The following is a 19,334-nucleotide window of genomic DNA, read 5'->3' as shown; positions in this document are numbered from 1 at the left end:
GAACTCCTTTAATAATGTGGACTCAATACCATCTGAGCAAAAAAAAAGTACCAGCAATAGCATGCACTACTGTTAAAGCAAAGTACAAAAAGTACAAACACAAATCACAGAAAATAATTATGATATAACAGCATGGCACTATACACAGGGGTAATACAAATATACAGAATATTCATTTTACTAACCCTCGCCCCTGTAATTCCATGTTTCCCCAGGTCGGCCAGGGTCGCCAGTTTGCACCTTTAGGCCCCGATGAGTCCTGGGACACCGACCACGTTCCACCTGTGCGCCCTGCAGACATTACAGAGAGGACACAGTATTGTGTAAGGAATGACCTTGAGAAAACAAATTATCATTTTGCTCTCATTTGTTAGCATTAATTAATACATTAACTTACATAAACTTCCAATGAGCAATTCATTTTTACAGCATTTTGTTAAAGTTAGTTAATAAAAATATGCATGTGAGTTTACAGTGGCATTAACCTAATGTAAACAAGATACAACATTCAGTTTTAAAATGTAGTAAATTCTGAGATTAACATGAACATGAACATGAAGATTAATAAATGCTGTAGTAGTATTTAAGTATTTTTAAGTATTATTTTACAGTAGATATGTGGTGGCATTGCTGGCAATTTTAGGTGCCTTTAAAACCTTATTGACCATTATTTAGTATGTTTCTAACCTTTTGACCTGGCAAACCATTCAGCTCCTGGAACCCGCGGTTACCTGGAGCTCCCTTGAAAATATAAACATTAAATATTATTGTATTGAATAAACATGTAAAGACGTCAAGACAGAAAGAAAAAAAAACACCCTGCAATAGTCACATTGAACATGAGACTTGCATGTTAGTTATTCACAATAATGTAATGGCACCTCACTCTTTCTCCAGCTGGGCCCGGGGGTCCAATGGCCCCTGCGTCGCCTCTTGGGCCTCGGCTTTCCTTCCTCTCCATTGGCCCCCCATTTCTCCTTGAACACCAGGTGGGCCCTACAACAGATGATATGCCATTTTATCATTGGATGAATGTTCTGATGGCATTATTTCTGTCAATTATAAAAAAATTTAAGGCACCTGAATGTTGTCAGTACTTACAAGTTCTCCTTTAGCTCCAGGTTCTGATCTCCTTTAAAAAAACCAGGGGAGCCAAGGTCACCACCCTTTGATATACATGAAATATATTAATGAGCAAAGTATATGTAATCTATCTATCAAGTGCTCCACCTCAAATATACATAAAGAAGAAAAAGTGAGTTCCGCTATGGTTATAATATTACATTTTGCACGTTTTGTCATTACCACTTGGCCCTTGGCCCCTGGATGTCCAGTTGATCCTCGAGGTCCAGGTGGGCCAGGCTGTCCATTCAGTCCAACAGGGCCTTGCACACCTGGGATGCCCTACAATTAACAAATTAAGAAGTAGTGGTTTCTTCAGAACCATAACCCGAAGAATAAGCAACAATAGCAATGTTACACTTGAAATTCTGAATTTTAATAAACACACAATATGATAAGTAATTAATGTGCAATAATCAGTATATTAAATTGCATTCTTTGATGAGTGTTTTAGGAACTTACTGGTGGTCCTTTAACTCCAGGAGTGCCGTCTGTTCCTGATGGTCCTAAAAAATGGCATCAATATTATGGAGACCATTCCAATACACAAATCATTAAAATGCAGCCCTTTTCTAATGACAGACAGGTGAGACTGCACCTGGTTGCCCTGCTGTCCAGGTGAACCTTGCCGGCCCGGTTCTCCTCTTGGGCCTTGGAGTCCGCTGGTACCGCTCGTGGACCTGTGGCTCCTGCTTTCACCCTGCGCAATGTTTAAAAAGAGTGTGCTTTGATTCCTCACTTTTTGTACTTTTTTTGTGTTGCCATGACTAAAAATAAAAACTATAATAATGTATCAATTTGTGTGACAATTTGAATAACATGGTTCATACAGTAACCATGAATCAGACGTACCTTCATACCTGGGCCACCAGGAAATCCTGGGGTTCCAGCAATTCCCATCGGGCCCTGTAAATGATATAAGTGTCAGGTTAGATAACATATCAGTCTTCTTAATAGAACGAACATACTCCACATCTTTTTGAATATAATGTCAGATATGCACTACCCTATAAATGTTTGGGGTCAGTAAGGTTTTTTTTACTTTAAAATTAACACTATTCAGCCGGGATGCATTAAATTGATCAAAAGTGATATTAAAGACTTTTATAATGTTACAAAAGATTTCTGTTTTCAATAAATGCTGTTCTTTTGAACTTCCTATTCATCAAAGAATCCTGAAAAACATGCATTATGGTTTCAACAAAAAAATTTCAACCTTGATTATAATAAGAAATCTTTTTTTAGAGTGAGTTTTTAAAGGATGGTTTGACATTGAAGAGTGGAATAATGGATGCTGAAAATTCATATTAACTGATATTATATTATATTATTATATTATTGTTTTTACTGCATTTTTGATCAAATAAATGCAGCATTAGACACCTTTTTCAAAAGCATTGATATAATCGAATTATCCCCAGACCTTTGAACATTAGTGGTGGTGTCTTTCAAGGTATGATTTCGTCAGAAGTGAATGTGTAGAATGTGTAGAATGTGTAGAAGTGGTGGAGGTGTTACTCTTATTCACATACCAATGGACCTGGTTTTCCCACGTTTCCTGAAAGACCACGCCTTCCCTAAAAACAGAAAACATTTTAATGTACTGATGGAATATATAATACCACCAAAGCAAAAATTGTAAATGTAATCACTTACCACAGGCCCTGTTGGACCGATGCGTCCTCTCTCACCAGGCATGCCAGTCGGGCCCTTTAGAGTACAATATAAGCATCAAAAAAGTGTGGTTTTGTTAAATCCAATAAAGATCAGTGTAAATGAAACACTGCAATCAGAATTGCAATCCCAAAGTGCTCCATACCTGTGGACCCACAGTCCCATGCCACCAGGAGTTCCTGATTCTCCCTTTGATCATGAAAAGAAAGTGGCATTTGCTAAGACAGTCAAAACCACAGGGACACATGAAAATCATTTATATTGAATTTGTTGGCTTCAAATATGTGGTCTCTGACCTTTGACCCCACTGCACCTGGTTCTCCTTTCGCACCCTGCAGACCTGGATGACCCTAAAATGGGGATGGGATTCATCAGAAGCAAACTTAATACATGATTATGTACTTGGTTTGTACATTTTATAATGATAGATACTAAAATATATTAAGAGAAGTAATTAGTGACCAGTGCAAAGAGTGAATGGCAAACTAATCAGTGTTTTGAGAAGGAAGGAAGTTTTAACCTAACCCACCATTTGACCTTTCATCCCAGATGGGCCTGGTAATCCGGGAAACCCTCTGGAGCCCTATGGAACAAATTATCATTGGTACCATTGCACTAAACATATCATATCATATCAACAGCATTCATCTGATGTTTTCATTTGTGTTAAGGATAGAGCTGCACAGTAGTTCAGTCTGCGGGCCACTAGTTGGCACCATGGAGTCTTTATAGTTTGTGTTAAGGGCCTTTAGCTCCCTCAAATTAATCAGTCAATGTTTACATCTGTGTTTAATTTGCCATCATCTAAGTTGCGCTTTTTCAGTTAGATTTTTTTTCCTCTCTGCTCACTTGTTTCTTTCTTTGTGTACAGCTTGAGTCATCTTGTAATTATTATAAATGAGTTGTACTCTAATTAAAGCCTTTGATTTGTATTTGAGTCTGTTTGACATTGTGGTCTGGAACTCCTCAAACATCACTTGACAGCCTAACATCAGTTTTCTCATCAGTAAGAGCATATTTTAGTATTTTAGTCCATTTAGATCAGGAATCAACATTCAAAAGCATTCCCCACATTTGTGGAATTTTACGGTAACAGAAGATTACGTTGCCAGAGATTGTGGAAATAATTTTTTTCAAAATTACACTGTTCATAAATTAAAACCAAGATTTATAAATCAGGGTTTGGTTGGTTCACAATAGCTCATTTTAGCCCATCCTGTTTAAATGCCGGATCATCAACATTATGGTGTGTTTCAAAAAAGTTTTTTTTTTTTTTTTTTTGGCTTTTCAAAGCACAAGTACAATATTTATATGACCCCTCCTATTATGGTTTGAACAGGTGGAAGATCATAAAGCTCTCTGCACTATATTAGAAGGAACAAAACTTTTTTTTTTTTTTACTTCGTTGAACTTGAAACACTGTAAAACAGGGACTGCAAAACAGCAGCACTGTCTTACTGCGAGAGCCAGGAATAGCCTGTGATTCTCCTGTATTTCGGGGGGTCCCGGCTACACCCTGTTGAAGAGAGGAAATACGCTTGTGTTATCAAAAAGCTAAACGTACCTGTATGTTAGCCACTGTAAAAATTTGAACAGCATTTGAACTCCAGATTGAAATGTACTTATTCACTGTGATGGTTAAAAATGAAATCACTGGGGTTAATTGTTGGGTCAACTCACATCTGGGCCTGGTTTCCAGGCGGACCAATCTGGTCCCCTCTTGGACCAAAAGACCCTAACAAGAGAAAACAAAAAACTTTATTGCATTGTACAGTAAAGTTGATATATTTTTTAACTCTGCACCGCATGTCAGTTTCTCTAATGAATATTAGAAAAACTACAGGTTACAATTGAAAATATTTTACCCTGTATTTTTTCAACTAGTGATCATACACGTCTTGACACATGTTCGACAAGTCCCTCTGCATTTTTAGTATTTACCATAGGTCCAGGATCACCCGCATGGGCTCCTGGCGCACCTTGGTGCTCCTGTTGGCCCCTGAGTGAGCACAGTGAATAAAAATGGAATTTGGGAAAACCATGCAAGGTTTGAAAGAAAGGAATTCACTGCATATACACCAACACCAATCTTGAGATAACTTACTGGTGGACCCTGTGGGGGGCCTGGGAAGACCGGCTTGGTCCTGTTTGCACACCCTGGAAACAGAGCAAATTACGTTTGTTATCTCTGTTTTGTGGGGATATAGGACTATCCAGCAACTATATAATGAAGAAAGTCAATTTCTCAATGTGGAAAGATCCTTACCGGTGCTCCAGAGTACATCGACGCCAGTCCAAAGCTTTCCCATCCTGGAATCCAGAGGCCATTTGAGAAGAAAACTGACTCTGTAAAAATATAAATTGAATTTAATGTTAAATTAAAAAGTACAGTCATGACACACTTTGCTGTTTCTATAAACTTATAGAGATAATACAGTATGTTAAAATGAGGTGGAAAACACATTCAGGCAAGTTTTTGAAAAACACCACAGGTTTAAAGCTGCATTTGCTTGTGTTAGGTATTGTCACTCAAAATGGTAATTAAAAGCTACACTAGCATTTCTGCATTTGCATTTTTGTTGTTTGTTGAACAAAATTAGGGATTATGTTTTTACACCTTTTTACCATTAACTTTTTAAATTTTTATCCTGATTAGTAATAACATTCATCATTCAGATAAGAGATCCCCAAAAAACAAACCAACTTTTTTACAGTTCAAACCACTGATTATCGAATGTAACAAATCGAGGATAACAAAACATGAATTAAACATATTACTCCACACCAGGCAGTGACATTGCCTACAGGACCGGGCTCACCTGGCATGCCTGGGACACCTGGCTCTCCATCAAAACCAGGTGGACCTGGGACACCCTTCACAAAACATATTGTATTGTCACAATTTAACTACATTTACTACATTACGTACTCTACATTTCATCTCAGTAAAGTACAAATTGATGAGCCATTAATTACCAGTACTTTCCATGTGATAAAAAAAGAGAGAAAGCCACTATTTATACATAACTTTAATTTGTTTTCTGGGGTGAAATAACCATATCAAAGAATATCAGTTATACTAGAGAGGCTACTGGTTGAATGCCACATAACTCGTCGTCACTTTGACTTCCTGGATATCCAAGGTCGGCCAATCTGCTCCTGGGGGACCCTGTTTTGATATGACACACACATATAATGGACTTCCACTTTGATTGACATTTCAAAGAATGGGGATTCTGGGAAAAATAAAAGGTTCGAGGTAGCCTTCTATGTGTGTGTTGTCACATTATTATTTTTCACCATTGCTCCTGGGCGTCCAGGTAGTCCCCGCACCATCTAAAAAAGGAATAAAATATATACAATTAAAACTAATAACATAGCATAAATCTGTATTACATGATATCTATAACATGTTATAACATGATTACCACTAATTCTCACATGAGGCAAAAAATATTGCAAAAACAATGTGAAACAGAAGCATAATCTTAATAGACTCCACAAAAGAAACGTCACCCAGGTTCACCTTTCTGGCCCTGAAAAAAAAAAAAAACAACATGGCGAGGACTAAATCAAAAACTTCATTATATTATTTTGTGATGAAACTCATTTAAAAAGTTAAACCTGTATGCCTCACATTTAAAAGCATTCACATACCTTAAACGCAATTGTTTCTGAAAAAGCAAACACAAAAAGAATTGAAATGAATTCAGGCTAAATATAATAAAATATGTAAAATAATAAGCTAGTCTCTCCACTGCTTCTGAATGAATCTACCTTTCTGAATGTATTGGACGTCGGCCCTCTAGCGGGCCTGTAGCGTGTATGTCAATTCACACCCCGATCCTTCCACGCGCGCTGGCGAAGGGTTTGGGCAGACAGGGCAGCACTCTCCCCCGGGCTCATGAGCTCTTCGCATCCCTTCGGATCTTCACAGCGGATCTACCTCACAGATCACCTGGCCTTTATCACATACACACAGTCTGCACGGCTCTGGCTTCCAAATCTCAATTTTCTAAATAATTCGGATCACCACTTTACAGTTTTTCGTCTCCTCTGTTCAAAGATGAAAATGAAAACAAACATAAATATATACAGTATCAGTCACTTATAGCCTATCACACACAAATATTACATTCACATTAGCCCTGTTATCACATAAAACATTCTAAAACAAAAATAAGGCAAAATGCTTTATCGGTTATTTGCTGTTTTATGGGGGACAACAGTTATGTTTTTTGTTTACAGTTTGCTTTTTTATGAGGTGAGATTGTTTTATTTATTTTATTATTATTATTATTATTATTATTATGTTTTGTTTTTTTTTTTTTTTTTGTTTTTGTTTTTTGCGAGAATTAAAAGTGGCAAAAACAGCAACAAGCACTGTGAACGCTACTGAATAAATGTAATCAGCCAGCAGAGGTCGCCAGTCTCCTGCGTTATGAATTTTTTGTCCCCAGTACAGGAGCTGGTGCTCATGTTTATATTTTCATTCTAAAATACCACTCTGGTCTTCAGACTTTGATGCCAAGCTATTGCTTCCAGTAGATCTATATACTGTGTGGCTGCTTACAGCTAACAGTCCTTACAAAAAACTTACCGAGCTAACCATAAATCCCTCAGCCAATATTTTTGTCTTCTACAGTCCTCAAAGTTTTAGTACCCACCACTGTCACGAGAAAAAACAATCACACTAGACTCTTGAATGTTTTTTCTTCCGTTGTTTGAAGGAGAGCTGCTTGTAAAATTTTCTGCATCTACTAGCAGATTGGTCTCGCCCCAAACTCACGGTCACTGGCACATGAGCTTCTCATTCTACAGAGATTTCTAACTATGAATCATAAACAGATTGGCACATAGCCTGTATTTAATTAGTTAGTTGTACAGAGGACTCATCGTGCAAACCAGAAACAATTTAGATATCTCAAAAACCACCAAAATTATTTCAGTTTTATCGTTCAGGTAATGGAAACATTTTTATGTGTAGGCTATATTTTTAACATATTACGTACTTACATCCGGTTTTATAAGCCGCAGTAATAACCAAGAATTACAATGAAACTATTTTAACGTAATCTATTAGTTTAATCTAATCTAATATTTTCAAAGGAAGTCCCTTCTCAGTTGCTAGATACTGTACAATATCCAAATATGGTAAAATTAAAGTTGCACTGTTACAAGAATGGAAACAATATTGATGTAAAATATTGCAGAAGTTATTATATAAAACATCAAAAACAAACCATAGTAGTTCAGAAGGCAGTTTTAATGTTTGAGGGAGAGTCTAGGAATGGATTATAATTTTTAATTTCTTCATTACATTTCACATTGCCAGCCAACAGTTTAGTGGCAGTTCAAAATATCAGTCTATATCAACTTTCATTATAAAGTAAGGAACCATCTGTACTGCTCAAAACCTTCAGATCGATTCAGCGGCCTCCGTAATAGAAGCACTGGTCTACACACTGCCTGATCCATAATCTTGCCCTTGACCAGGACATGTAAGTAACTATATTTAAGCTAGTTCTCACAAGTGCCGAAAAATGAGAACTAGAGCAAGGCCACCGTTCATCCAGTTTCTGCTTGCCCTCAAAGCTGGTGATCACATTATATCCCACCGTGGTGCCCTGTAATTGAGGTTTTTGCAGCAGGAGGCCCTCAGCCCATTTTTCACTACGTCAGTTCATTGAAGATGCCACCTCTTAATTTAAGCAAAATCTATTCTTCTTGAACCTTTTTCAAGTCAAATTATGTAGCCGGTCTATACCAGAGGTGCCCCAACTTTTGACTCCAAGGGCCAAACATTTAACCTGACAAAGTAAATGTTGCATTATAGCCGAAATCAAATTTATTTATATTCTCTACACTTCTCTACACACAAAAATAAATAATGTTATTTAAATAATAAAAAATGTATATATGCTTCAATGGCATGTTTTCCCCCTCACTATTGTAATATATCAAGGCAGGCAAAATCAAAGGTCACCAGGGGCCCGCCTTGGCATGCCGGCCCTGGTTTGGGTATCTGTGGTCTGTACAGTACATCAAAGGTTTTCTCTGTGCTTGAATCACTACATCTTTACTATCTTATCCTGGTCCTACTGTTTCTTGTTTGATACAACATTGTGCCTACATCTTTGAAAAATAAATTAAATTGCATCTTTTTTCATATTTCATGTGCAAACAAGGGGTTACTGACAGTATCACAGTAGAAAGCCTTTATGGAAATGTTAAATGTAAAAAAATCACATCAATAAGAACACACACCTAATTACTTTAAAATAACCACACATTCTGTCAGTGTTTTGTTTGTGTCTGTTTCTGAGCGACGGATCCAGGCTGTGATACTCTTGATTAGAGTTCTCAGTTTGTTTTTCTGTTTTGTGTCTGTTTTCTGAGCGAACGAATCCAGGCTGTGATACGTCCTTGATTAGATGCCTGTGCACATGAAAATAAAATGAGGGTGGGGCAGACAGAGTAAACAGCAGTTCTGATGCTCAAAGTCTGTCGCATCAGAGACTCTCCTGAGGACTGGAAAGTATTGCTTCCACTGCTGTAATTAAGTAATTAAGCTGTAATTAAGCAATAATGTGTATGACTATCCGAAAGCCTTTAATGCAGTGCTCCAGAAACAGGACACAGTGGAAGTGCAGACAGCTTTATGTAAGGTAAGAATTATTTTAGGAGACATTTGTTGTCCCTTCTTTCAGCAAAGGCATTGGTGACAGCTGTAATTGTTTCAGTAGACTCAAATTATGTCATAAAAACATTCCAAGCATTAGAAACATAAAAATAAATGCGGGTGAATGCAGAAACTTTTCTTTTGAAAATTCTAGAGCTTGTAAGTCAAATTAATGAAATATAATTTATAAATATTTGAAATACAAACGTAGAACATAAAAATAAATGTGGCTGAATGCCGAAACTTATCATTTTGAAGTAGTTTTTTCCCAAATGTAATTTTCAAATGGGCCTTAAAATGTAATGGCTAAATATTATGCTCTCATAAGCATGATGGAATTTCCGGTCCACTCAGTCTGCTTAATGCCTGTCTAAACTTCACTATTTCATAGCAGTGTCTAAAGTCATCATCTTAAATGAAAGCCTAAAATAATATTAAATGTACATTATTTTCAGTACTGTCAGTGGGTTTGAAATAATAAAACTACTAGCAGAAGGACACCTGCTACTATTCATCTGTATGAAACTGGCCTTTTTAAAGCACTATTCTGAAAAGAAAGTAAGTACCAATTTAGTGGAAAAGCACATGCGTTATTTTGAGGAAACCACAGCAGCCATTATTATAGGTTATGCTTAACTTTATGTCTGTGGCTAGACTTTTATTTTCCTCACCAAACGGGAAAGGCAACAGGCCCCTGCCTGAAGGTTTTAACAAAAATATCCACTTTGGAATGTACATTTCTTTACTATATTTTCATGTATAGAATGGACTTTGTATTTGTCATATTGGAGCAAACAATTTTCTCTGCAAGTAACCCTGTATTTCAGAGCCTGTGATTGACAAAACCCCCTCCTCTTATAAAACATTACAAGCTGGCTCTCATAAGGGTCTATTACGTTCTCCCTATTGGGTGGGATATTAACTGTGAGAAGGTCCACTACGGTGTTTATGTACTGTATTTTAGACCAGAACTGATGTAAAACTTTCTTTCTTCTGATGAACACAATTCTGTCACTCATTTACTCACTCTCAAGTTGTTACAAACTTTCTTTCTTCTGATGAACACAATCAGATGACCTCTGTAGTGTGTAATGCTGGTAACCAAAAAGTTGACGGTAGCCATTGACCTCTGTAGTGTGTGTTTTATTTTATTTTTTTCATATATGGAAGTCAATGGCTGACTGGCAACTGTTTGGTGTTAGCAACATTCTTTCAAAATATATTCTTTTTTTTTTCTATAAACTTCTTTTATATCTTCTTTTTAACAGACGAAAGAATCTCAAACAGTTACTGTTTCAAAACAACTTGAGGGTGAGTAAAAGATGACAGAATCTTCTTTTTTGGGTAAACCATCCCTTTAAACTATGATTAGAGTGTGATTGCTTCAATTCACTATGCAAAGGTTTTGAATTCAATGTCAATTTTGACTCTGAATCGATTCCTGCTGAGCTACCCAACAATGCTGATCAATAACTTCACCTGATCTGTAGTGTGACTAACCTAAGCTAATGTGAAAAACATCACCGCTTGATTTCAGGCAAACCCATCTGCCACATGGTTGGGTGTGTCTAGGATCTCTTTTGGGAAGAACTTTGACCACAATTAGTGGCCTGCTTTGGTCCGTGAAAACCTCACATCATTACTCGCAAGGCCGTGAAATTATGTCTCCAACTCAGATAGAGCTGACAAAGCAGAAGATCAGGATAATTCAGCTTGCCAGTTTACTATTAAATTAGAAATTCAAATTGTGCTAGTTAGTAGGGAAGGATGCTGTTAGAGCTTGTTTAACAACCTGTTATGAGCTGCCTCTTTCTTTACAACAGTAAGCATTAACTTGCTTTGGAATATGGCTATTCCACCACTTCATATCCTTTTTAATATTGTTCATAACATAAATGAGACTAAAACAACATCTTTACTGTGGTGTGTTTCCAACGTCCATTACTACCAAACACAATATGATAAAATAAATTATATTGTATAACAAAAAAAAAAAAAAAATTCATCAATCACTCAACCACACTAATGTTGTTCCATACCTGTATGACTTTCTTTCTTCTGTGGAACACTAAATGAGGGCTTTCCAAAAATTAAAGTGCATGGACACTGAGTCATATGGGTTTAAAACAACAAACATTAATTATAAACAATTACACTCAATAAAAAACCAATTTTATCATTAAGTGTTAATTCTAAACTAGTACACTGAATAAAAAACGTAGTGTAGGATTAAGGTTAAAACCATTCTCATTCAGGTATTGCTAGTAAATTTCACAAATAATTACAAAGAAACGGCAAGTAGCACATTTAATTGTAAATTTTAAAGTAGAGAGACTGAAATTGTATTTTCTTATAAAACATACTAATAAAGAGAGATTCCTTAAGGAATAGAAGTAAATATATATGTTATGAATCAAGCTATATCTGTAACGGTGTAACCTGCTTATATGGAGAAACTCATAAAAAGGTGAGGGGGAAAAAAGCAAATCAGGACAAATTATCATAAGTATCTCAAAATACTCATATGTGATGCATAACTGACATAATTATACCAGATTTGTAAAAAAAAAAAAAAACTAGCTGTTAGATTTTTTTCCCCTTTTTTTTTAACCGAACAAACCATTTTAAACAGTCTAGACAAAACGGTCTAAATGTAAATCAAAAATTTAGCATATTTAATTATCATCATAATAATCTATAAATAATTTCCACAGACACCCAAGTTGAATGTCTAAGTGCAATGAAAAAAAAACAACATGACGTGATCTTGTTTTCCCAGATATTCAAGTAAAAGAAGGCCAGAAAGGACATTGTATGAAGAGCCAGAGTACGATTATTCAGCGGTAAATAAGGTAAATCTAACTTTTTTGACCTATTCAAGCACTTCTTACATATTTACATCAAATACTTCAGACATGCATACTGATATACAGAGTACCGCTCTTCACCTGTTGTGTCAGGTTAGTGAAGTATTACACAACGATACTCACATATCTTCACATCTATCAATGTGATCCAATAACACCTGGGCCAAACAGATCCCCAGCCATACAGGTATCCTGAGGTGATAAGCTGAGGTCATTTTCGCAACAAAGAGGCGCAGCCTTTCGTGTGCCTGCCACAGAGGTAGACTATGAAAAAATCACAGCTTCACCATACGCTCCACAAGATGCCCACTGTGCCCGAGAGCGCAGCTGCCAGCCCTCTGTGCAGACACTGCTGGAGCAGTATGAAACTCCAGGAAGCCTGTGCACCCCCGCCCTGTGGTTCTGCAGCCTCTCATCTAGCTGGAGCAAAAATAACTCTAGTCTCTAGTCTGCTCTATGATGATGCACACTTATGAAGAACATGAAGCAGAATGCATCATGTATCACTGTCATAACACCTGAAAGCTCACCAGCATCACTCACACCAATTGGTTTTAATTATAGAATAACCACACAAAGATTATCTCTATTAAAACAGTTCATTTCAGATTCAAATATACCATTATTAGCTCTGTATTTGCCTGCAGTTGACACTTAGATTGCACCTGAATGCATAAAGTGAAAAAACATGACCATTTGATAAGCTAGTAAGCATGAATTAGTCAACACTCTTATTAATATTAATGAGTTAAAACTCATTAACATTAGATCTTTCTATCAGTTTTTCACACTGTATAATGCAATGAGCTGATGAAGGTCATGAACAAAGAACTATTAATATTTATATGTAATTTAAATGTTATATAACAATAAGGTTTTAGTGTAAATTTAGAATTTTTTTTAAACTAATTTTTGAAAGTTTGACCTTTTTTTGAAAGAAATTAATACTTTTATTCAGCAAAGATGCATTTAATTGATCACAAGTGGCAATGAAGTTACAAAAAATTTTCATTTCAAATAAATGCTGTTTTTCTTTGTTATTCAAAGAATTCAAAGATGATTCAAGATTTAAGATCACCAAATCAGCATATTAGAATGATTTCTGAAGGATCAAGTGACACTGATAACCAACAAACCAAAAAAATGCATTTAAAAAAAATCAAAAATAAAATTCATATTAAAAATTTTAAAATACAAAAAAAAAATTTTAAATACTTTTTTTTAAATCAAATAAATGCAGCCTTTGTTAAAATTTATACCGACCCCAAACATTCTACTTTAATGCACATTAGCCTCTTATTGTCTTTCATTTTATGGACACACCGTTTGTGTTCCAAAGAAGAAAGAAATACACACAGTTTGGAACAACATGAGTAAATGATGACAAAATGTAAATTTTTGTGTGAACTATATTTTTAAAAACAGAATTATAGGCTATGTACCTCTAAAGAAACTTTGGTGGGGGAGGGTTCATCTTGAAAGCAGTACAGGATTGGCCATTCATACTCGGCCAGCCTAATTGCACAAATCTTTCTACATCTGAGAAGGCAAATTACTTTAAGACAAATATAGGTTGTTAAACTGTTTCCCTCCTATTCATGTCATTACAGTTGTTTGTACAGTTCTAAATGAAGAAGTTTATTCCCATTGCAAACATTCTCCCACCTTATCGTCATAATTGCCTCACTAACACTGTGACCTCAGGATGTTCTTGGCCGCAATCACAATGTATTACTGTACAGACCGTGTTCTAGAAACTATAAACAACTCTTAACAAAAGCTCTTTTTCTCCATTAATGTTTTACCAGTGTGCCTTCAACAGTAACAGACCTCAGTTCTCTCCACCCATCAGTGGACATAAAGAGGAGCCACATGAGGTCATGAATGAATGAGTCGTTCCGTAAATACATTTTAGCCAAAAGAACCTTGTACGCTGCAGAATAAACATATTCTAGCAAACTGCTGTATACAGACACACAGGTTCACTTCCACCACAGTATAAAGTATACACATGCTTTGTTTGAGTGAAGTCAAAAGGGATCCTGGTTTGGTTATAAGGTGAGAAACATCTTTTAGTCATTTTAAACCACAGTTTATTTCACAATTTATGTGAACACCAGACTTTATACATCTTCACAGACTGTAGAGTTTCTGGTTCATCTTTAAATAACAGACCTTAAAAGAGTTTAAACTCAAAGCAGAAGTTGTTATTCTTCAGATGATATTCTGGTAAAACATGATTTATCTCTTGCATATGTTGTTTCTTTTCTACTTTGAATAATTTATATTATTTCTCTGGCTGAAGTTGATCTGGGCTGCATTTTCCAAAAGCATTGTAAGCCTATAAGTACTGTATAGATCATAGAATTAATGCCACCAATGGTCTCTCAACTTAGCTTTCGATGTTTTTGAGAAACGCAGCACTGGTCAGTATATAACAAGAAATAAATAAAAACTAAACCAAAACAAAACAAAACTAAAACAAAATAAAATGGAAACTCTTTATAGAAATGTCCCATTACTTAACATTAACTTAATCTTTTTAATATTAGTTCATGGTTAGATAATGTATTTGTAAATACAACTGTTCTTTTTTAGTTCATATTAGCTTAGGTCCATTAAATAATATTAACAGATACAAATTTTGATTTTAATAATGTATTTGTAAATATTTTTATTAACATGAACTACGATTAAAAAAAAGACTATTTTTTATCTGTTGTGTTTATATTAACTAGCTAACTAATGTTAACAAATGGAAGCTTATTTTAATGTGTTACCAATAAAATAAACTGTTGGTCATACAATACCACAAATATGGTTCACATAAACTGGTTTGAACTTATCATGCTATTCTAAAAGGTCATAAGATCTGCAATGCTGTATACATTAAAATCCTCATTACAAGTAATGTAAACTAGGTAATTACAGAAACAATCAAGCTACATTACATTCTAGTTTACAAAATAAAATGAAACAATACTGAACAATTAACCAGGTAATGTAGATTCAATTAAAACTAACTACAGTGGATGTTCTAATTTAGAGGGAGTTACTTATAACAGATGTGATGGAGTCAGGCCTATTTATTTGAACCCGATAAGACACTACACATATGGCAGAGAACACCCTGATCAGCTTACAGACACTTTATTATTGATGATCTGGTTGGACAAACCTAAGCAGCATCTCGGCTTCTCATTTAGCCTTGAACAGGTAGCGATGTTGCCACAGCCAGAACCAACTCAAATTCAAACTCTGAATGAACATACACAGTAACGATATGCTCAAGCTTCAGTGAACTACAGTCATGTTTGCTGCAGCAACTAAAAACTTTGTGAAGCAGGTGGGGAACACTGGACGCCTAGTCCCTGTGCCCAGTCTAAGTGAAGCAGACCGATATCAACCCCTTAGTCTGGTGACGAGGAAAAGGAGACGGCATTTCTGGAAGAAGACCAAATATGCCACAACCCCTTTCTCATTGAAAGACATACTCGTGGGAGAGAAAGAGATCACAGCAGGTGAGTTACAGTATTTAATAATTTGATATAAAATAGCTAGATGAGTATAGGTGAACAAGTCATGTAAACATTCAATCAAACATCCATGTAGAATTTTATGTGCATGTTTGTGTCTTTTTACTTACAAAATGCATAAAACACTTAATTTTATGTATACAGTAGTTTTTGTTATGAATGAAGGTGTTTTTTGGATTGACGTGCATACTGCAAGTGGTATCAGATGAGTGTGTCACCTTCACTATTTTTACAGGGGTCTCCTCATATCAGCTCCTGAACTATGAGGACAAGTCTGATGTTGCCCTAAATGGGCGTTTGGGCAACCATCTGATCCACGAGGTTGGGGTAAATGTGAGTGGTTCAGATTCTGTGGCGGTAAAGGCTTCATTTGGAATTGTGACCAAGCATGAGGTGGAGGTTCCAACATTACTGAGAGAACTCAATGCAAGGTAAAAACAAACAAACAAACAAAAACCCTGTGTACATATTTTTATATATACAACCGTTAGTTCCAGCCCTCAAAATTGTCTGAGAGCCAGTATCACTACCAATAGCACAATGAATATACAACTCCAATATCACAAAAACATTTCAAATACATATTACAGTAGTTAGCCAAATAGGGGTGGTGGCGACAAGTGACTGTATTTAGGAAAGAGCTAGAACCATTCACTCAACCAACATTCATTCAGGAAACTTTGCATTTGTTTGCCAACCTTTTTTGTTGCTCCAAAAATTCTTTCACAAAAATTTGTAAGAGTTATTTTCTGGTGTTTTGCCTTTATTATGAAACCACAGTGGAGAGCAGACAGGAACCAAAGTGGGAGAGGGAGAACGAGAGGGGGGCCGGATCAGAAAATTTCCTTGAGTCGGATTCGAACTCGGGACACTTGTAACGCAACAGTGTTATACTGTATGTCAGAGCATTTGCCCACTAGGGTATTGCTGCCAACCCTTCACAAAACTTTTGCATTCTCTCTCCAAAGTATTGCATTCCACCAAGAAACTTTGAATTCGCTCACAAAAATTTGGGGTTCACTTGCAAAACTTTCATGTTTCCTTGATTCCCAAGTATTTTTTTTTTTTTTTTTTTTTTTTTTTTTTTTTTTTTTTTGGTTTTCAAAAAAATGTGCGTCCCCCCAAGTAGGCCAAACTTTTCCTTCTCTCACAAAACATTCACTCTCACAAAACTTTTGCATTTCCACAACTCCCAAGAAACTCCACATTTGCTTAGTAAGCTTGTGTTTCCCTGAGCAAATAAATTGCAAAAGAACTAAAACAGTTTTTCCTCTCATAACATATTACTTCCATTAACATGTTTGGGGCTCTCAATCTTGTCAAAATAACAGGCAAAATTGCGTCTCAAATTTAAGTTACCGATAATTTTGGCTTCGGAATATTGGCTGAACTCTTGAGTACTTGATGAAAAGCATCACTGCATTCTCACATTCTTTTTCTCACAAATCTAACTTCTTTTTCTTTCAGAAAAGTTGACCTGGATCACTGTTTGATCCGTCAGTCCAAAGAGAGTGGGCGGACTGTCCTGTGTGTTGTCATGGAGAGTATCCGCACCACGCGACAGTGCTCCCTCACTGTCCACGCTGGAGTGCGAGGAACTACCATGAGGGTAAACAAATGCAAGTGTGCCCACCAAACAGTATATTTGGTGGTAAAATCGGTTGTTCTCTGATACTCTTTATCTTCTCACACAGTTCCAGATAGATGATGGTCGAAACCCTAAAGGTCGAGACAAAGCCATTGTAATTCCAGCCCACACAACCATAGCATTCAGTGTGCTAGAGCTGTATGTGCGTCTTGATGGACGTCTAGGTAAGCACTAAATGACTTCATAATTCCAACAATGTAGTGTTCTGTCTTAGGGTCAGTAAGATTTTTTTTTAAAGAAATTAATATTTGTATTCAGCAAGGATGCATTAAATTGATCAAAAGTGACGATAAAGACAATGTTTCAAATAATACTATTTCAAATATTTAAATGCTGTTCTTTTGAAATTTCTATTCCTCAAAGAATCATAAAAAAAACCACTGTATCCACAAACCAAAGCATGGTTTAAATGGTTTTAAACACTGATAATGTTTCTTGAGCTCCAAATCAGCATATTAGTGAATCCTGAGGGAACATGTGACACTGAAGACTGCAGTTATGATTGCTGAAAATTCAGTTTTACCATCACATAAATAAATTACATTTAGAAATATATTAAAACAGAAAAGTTATTTTAAAATTATGAATAATAATATCAATAACTTCACAATATAACTGTTTCTGCTGTATTTATGATCAAATAAATGCAGCCTTGGTGAGCATAAGAGACTTCTTTTTTTTTCAGAACATTGCCAAACTTTGAACAGTACTAGGCTATATATCTATATCTATATAGTTTTACATATGAAGTCCACTCATAGATATGTTTAGATTTTAAAAAATAATTATTGCTTTATCTGATGACCTTTGTCTGAACTTTGGTCAGACATATGTGTGGCTCCAGAGTCAGTAGGTGGGTTTGAGAGGGAACAGATCCGTGAGCAGCTTGGGGGATTCATTGGCCGCTTTTCCGTTGGAAGACTCAGGAGATTCCTGTCGGGAATCATCTATGGAAATCCTTTCAGAGCAGGTGATACAACTTCTGTTGTCATATCTGTATCTGCAATATTTAAAATAATCTTGAAGAAATATTCTACATTTAACTTGATTTGTCACTCTGTGCTTGCTGTAGATGACAGGACGTTTGAAGAGCTCACTCACTCTGATATGTACATGGATGATGTTGTGACGGACTACTATGAGAAGGCTGCCAGCATGACTGACCTGTCCACGGCCTACCTGCGGGATGAAAAGCACATACGTGTAAAAATCCTCAAAAACAAAACACACAAAAAACCACCTTCCTCCTTTTGAATGAAACACAAAACAGAGTCATAATACCTACTAGCGGCTGCCTGGAATGTTCTTCAGGAGGAAACAAATATGTCCGTCTCCACGCTGTACCATGTTTTGACCTCTGGCATAAAACTATGAGGTGAGAAATGGCCTGGAGGAACTTCCAGGGTGATTAACATGCAAATGTTGTGCAACATGACCACAAGATGTAAATCCCCGGCTTTAATTTTGGCAAAAGCACAATTATACGAAAGCAAGAATGTTCTTTGCTCATTGTTAGTAGAACTGACATTGTAAAACAGATGATTTCAACAAATTCTAAAACATCTGACCTCAATCTGATTATTAAGTAATTTGTTTAGTGATTAATATAGTTTGAAATGATCAAGATTTTTTGAATGATTTTGAAAGTGTCACCAAGGCTTTATTTGCTCAAAAATACAGTAGAAAAATAATATTGTGAAATATTATAGTACAATTTAAAATAATTATTTTTTAATTTTAATATATCTAAAAATGTCATTTATTTCTGTGGTGACAAAGCTAAATTTTCAGCAGCCATTACTTCA

At 36.0% G+C, this 19,334-nt stretch overlaps 1 pseudogene; it reads left to right on the top strand.

Annotated features, from left to right (window-relative positions):
• Window positions 1-15,456: 15,456 nt before the first annotated feature.
• Window positions 15,457-19,182, top strand: LOC109052923 (annotated as a pseudogene).
• The last annotated feature ends 152 nt before the right edge of the window (window positions 19,183-19,334 follow it).

The sequence above is a fragment of the Cyprinus carpio genome, unplaced genomic scaffold (genome assembly GCF_018340385.1).
Source record: "Cyprinus carpio isolate SPL01 unplaced genomic scaffold, ASM1834038v1 S000006627, whole genome shotgun sequence".
Lineage (NCBI taxonomy): Eukaryota > Metazoa > Chordata > Actinopteri > Cypriniformes > Cyprinidae > Cyprinus > Cyprinus carpio.
This window is presented reverse-complemented; position numbering and strand designations above follow the sequence as displayed.